Raw genomic sequence first — 5,097 nt, forward strand, 5'->3', positions numbered from 1 at the left:
TCTGTTTTTTCTTTTATTTACTTTCTAAGAGGATTTTAAATATTAAAAATTGAAAGTTCAAACTTTGCATAATTTCTTCAAATTTTAAAATTAGTAAACGACGGAAATTGTTTTCATCAAAATGGAATATTTAACCTTTCAGAGTTGCAAAACTTTTAAACAGGACACTAGCTAGCATATGTTGAAATGAGTAGTTGATCCTCCCATGAGAAGTTTGGAGCCAGACCGAGGTAGAGGACCACTGCTAATGGATCGTGGTCAATGGCAGAAATGAGTGCTGGATCTTGTGTCGCGTGGTGGATCTCCTCCTCCGAGTCAAGGATTTGGTGTCATGTAGTGGAACTCATCCTCTAAGCAGCAACTCCTCTAAGTAGCTACGATGGGTACGGTTGTGTGATGCCCTATGGACTTTCTTTAGGTTCTTAATAATGTTTCACCTTTGATGGGCTTAGGACGGCCAACTGGTCTTTCTTTCCATCACTAACTTTGGTCCTCGGGCGCCCATCAATGTAGACAGTTGAGGATTAGTTGGTAAAAATATATTCTACAAAAGATCTTCTCGCATCTACAAGTTTGTCCAGCCATTCGTGTTTTCTTGTTCCCAATGCCTCACATTCATATTGGTAGGCTTGTAGCATGTACGTACTAAATCTCATACAATTGTTAACAACTTATACTTAGAACCACACATGCTCATCTTTGCTTAGGCGGGTACCTACATTTGACAAGTGAACTCACTTGGGATCTTGCCTCCCTGAATTGTGACGTCTTGAGTTTCTCCACTATATATGGGGTGATACAGTTGAAGGAGCATTTCTAGGTGCATTTCTCATGTTATGCTGCCGTCATAAAGAATAGGGACAACAAAGTGCCACAATTAATCAAGAAAACTTCAAGGCCTTCTATAAATGCCTCCTGCTAACACTATTTGTACATAAGTTATTTGTGGCATTTTTCATTTCCTATAATGGGTGGAAATAATTAAAATAAAGATTGAACCAAAATGCTCCAGCACAGTAAAAGAGCATTCCTAACTAGTGGGATATGTCACAAAGGTTGAAGATCATCACGTCTTGCTCATGAACACTGCACACGTTGCAGGGCTTTCACGAGGGGCCGGTGGAGGTCCCTCGTAAACAACGAAAATTTGTGATGACATTCCTATCATTTTTGGCCCTGGTAAACTAAAATTCAATTTCTTGTGAAAGAAAATAAATAACACAAATCACCGTGGAGATGATAGCCGCAGAGGGACAAAAGAGAGTAAGTAGTAGCAGAGGGACATACATATACATGCACCTTTCCTCCGTTATTATAATCAGGCTATTTCTTGTACCTGGAACTACATTTGTTTTTAGCTTTAGACTAACCGAAACTACTTTAGGGGAGATGGTTGATTAATCAGTGAAAATGAACACTGTATGAATATCAACATACATGATTAAGAGCATCTCCACTCGTTCGGCCCCCCAGTGCACCAGCCGGCGCTTTTGTTGCCCTTCGGCCGGCACATTTTTGGCCCTGGGGACGATCTAGTTCCCAGCCACGCCCCCAGGTTTCGGCCCCAAGACGCGTAAAATTTAAATTTGACATTTCGTGCTACCTAAAAAAACGCCACAAGTTCGGCGATCAACGGCTGCCACATAGTTCGGCGATCACCATGCCACAGTTCGGCGATCAATCATACTCGAAAGTTGGGCGTTCAAATGGAAGGGCACGTAGACAATGCATCAAACGGCGGCGTTGTCCTCCGGAGTCGGACTGGCGAGAGTCGGCGTTGGCACGGCTTCTGTGCTAGGCGTCGTGGACGTATCATCACTCGCGCTTGGCGGCGGCGTTGGAGTCTGTGTGGGAGTTGGTATGGTCGTCGACGGCATCTGGTTCAAGATGAGGCCGCGATCCGTCAGGTACCACGCCTTGACCTAGTCATCCATCTTCAACATGTCCGCCCCCATCAGGAATGCAAGTCGATGTTCCTCTTCTTCGCGGCGACATTGGTCCAGAGTAGGTCGAGCATAACGGCGTTGTTCGTCATCAACGCCGACCACCGCGCCTCGAATTTCTCTTCCCTCTGAGCGGCGTGGTTCTTGGCGTCGGCGATGCACTGCTTGATGGAGCGTGCAGCCGCTCGGTAGCCGGTGCGGCGTCCTTCGCCATCTTGGCTCGTTTGTTGCCATTAGGGCGCCCATCCGGCGCCCCCGGCGTGGGAGCGTCCCGCTTGTACGTCTCCTTGTCCTTGGCGAGGGTGCGCCGGACATCCGCCCACTTCTCACACGTCTCCATCCGGGAGAACACGTGGAGGTACATGAACTCTTGGCCGGTGTTGTTGTCGTGGCGGTACATGGCGAACATCTGAACCATTTGCGCCGAAGAACTATAGTCGACGACGTACACGGCGAAATGAAGCGAGAGCCAGCGTCTATGCATACCTGACACTTGACGTTGGCGCCGCTTTCCGAGCGAGCCGCGATCTCCTCTACGATCCTATGCCATTTGTTGCAGGCCGTTAGGATGAGCGCCATGGCCTTAGCGCCGCGCTACATGTGGATGGTGGCAACGTAGGGATCGATTAGCTTGCGCTCATTGAACTCTGACTTATGCGCTCCCAATACGTGTCGGCGTTCTGGTTCGTGCCGGTGATCGGGTCGACGCAGACGGTCTTCCATGCTTCGGCGAGGAACTCGTCTTCTTTGGACATCCACTTGACGCGCGGATCGCCTGTCCTAGCCCGCCGCTTCTTCTTTTTGCCCTTCCTTGCCAGCGCCGGTGAGAAGCTGGCCGACGACCTGACGCTCTGTGGCGACGGTGAGAAGCTGGTCGGTGACCCGACGCTCCGCTGGCTCCAGGCAGCTTGCGGGTCGTGGCCGCTGGGCGAATTCATCATCCCGCGTGATACGCCTCTGCCTGCTCCGCTGCCGCTCCCGACGGCGCCGCGTCCCACGCCCTCTTGGCATTGAGCCTGTTCCACCGTTCGGTGATGACAGCCTCCCGACGTTGAACCTCCTCCTTCTAGTCGGCGTTCGACATGCCCGGTGGTTTTGCCGCCGGCGCCCTCGGTTTCTTTTGCTTTGGCTGGGTGGCGTCGGCAACGGCAGCGTCACGAGAGGTCGTATACCTTCGGCGGCATGGCGGGATGGCGGCCGGATAGCGGGGAGAGGAAGGAGAATGGCGGGAGAAGAGGGGCAAAATGGGGGAAATGGAGGGAAATGGTGGGGAAAAGCGGGGGATCGGCGGGAAAAGGGTTGTGTCTTGCCGACAGAGCGGACCCACGCGCCTTTTTGCTTCGGCCAGCGCCCTTAGGCGGCCCCAGGGGCTTGGGTTTGGCTCGGGTTTGCCGGCTGTTATTTCGACCCAAACCAGCGATAAACTAGGTCCAGGGGGCGCGGCTGGGCCGATTTTTCGGCGTCGACGCTAAAAAAGAGCTTGTTGAATAACTTATATGTAGTAAGTGTTATGACAGATTTGACAAATCTAAATGAACACTGTATGATGTGAATATCAACATAGTCCAGTGCAGCTTCAAGTTGCTACTGCTACCTTCCTTGAGCTTGTTGATGAAGATGGTAGGTAATCTTATACTGCTGCTACTTTAGCTGCTGTATGACTGCCATTAAATAAACTAGACTAGTTGGGACTCATCAGCCTATTTTGTAACTATGAATCATCGAATGAACTTAATTTGCCGATGAGAAAATCCGAGGCACCGGTGGCTACGATGGACCGCGACAAGGGAGGCTGCGGACTGGTCAAGGGCCACGTCGCCCGATGGGAGCAGCATGGATCACGAGCAAAGATGTAGTAATTGACCAGACCAAACATACATCACAGGGATATAATGTCTTGCCTAAAAACGAGATACACTGCACAATATGATCACACAAATAACTTCAGTGTAACAAACATAGTAGATATATGACCTTCATTTTTTAGAGGAGAAAGGTTAGAATGACATTAATTTCGTAACAGCACTAAAAAAATCAGGATAGAACATATTAGCTCTATCATCATAAAGGGGCATTGCACTATGTTGGATAGATGGAAATGAGTTCTAGATACTACCCTTGAGATTTGCTAGAATGAACAGCAAGTTGGAGTAATGAGAGAAAAAAACAATTTATAATCCCTAACTTCACAGTAATAGTCGGTGAGATGGAAAACAAACCTACACAGCATCAACGATTAATATAGGTAGCTGAGCTTATTAAGCCAAAGCCATGGAGGAAAAACAAGAATATCCAAACAAGTAGATCAAAAGAATCTGGGGCATTTAACCAGGATGATGCCGTTGTTGTGATGCTACTAGATCAAGGGGAACCACGAGGAACAGCAAGATGCATCATTTGGTTACCGTTTCTCGAACTATTCTTGACGTGTTCCCGGACTACTAGCTCAGATGACTATCTTGCACTACTTACTCAGATTTCTGTTGCCTCCCAATCACACGCTGCGTAGCCACATAGTAATAATTGGCCTACTCACATATAGTGACTCAAATCATGCAGCAAGGCAATGCCCACAACCACCCGAATATAGGAGAAGCTGCCTAGCCCGGCCAAAACAGGTAGTGCATGGGAACGTCACGAAGGACGCCAAATTTATCATGGCAACCGTGGTACCGGCCTATCTGACATTTAATGATTATTAGACGGTCTCGTACTTGACTCACCCACCTAGGTTCTGCATGTGACTAGCTTCCTTGATTCGTTTAGCTACAATTTAAGCCTCAATAGAAATAATAGCACTTTCAGTTCGAATTAAGTTGCAGCAAGAGAAACAAGCTAGTGTATTATTTAAGGCCGTGATACTCTCTCCTGTTAGCAAAGCATAATTTTTTTCCGCACAAAAGTTCTGTCCAACATTTAAAACATTGGCCACCGTTTTGTAAATTATTTTGTGATGAATTGCACTAGAGCAAATATGAGATTTGGAGTCGGTTGACCATCTGTTTCCGGTGAAATAGTTTCAGTTAACACTAAGATGGTAATTAACTCCCATGGTTTTAAATATGATACTGTCTCAAGTATCAATTGAGTTTGATATCAAAAATCGACTTAGGTACTCCACCCATACATTTTTACAGGGCCTAACCTCAATTTG

The sequence above is a fragment of the Triticum dicoccoides genome, chromosome 4B (genome assembly GCF_002162155.2).
Source record: "Triticum dicoccoides isolate Atlit2015 ecotype Zavitan chromosome 4B, WEW_v2.0, whole genome shotgun sequence".
Lineage (NCBI taxonomy): Eukaryota > Viridiplantae > Streptophyta > Magnoliopsida > Poales > Poaceae > Triticum > Triticum dicoccoides.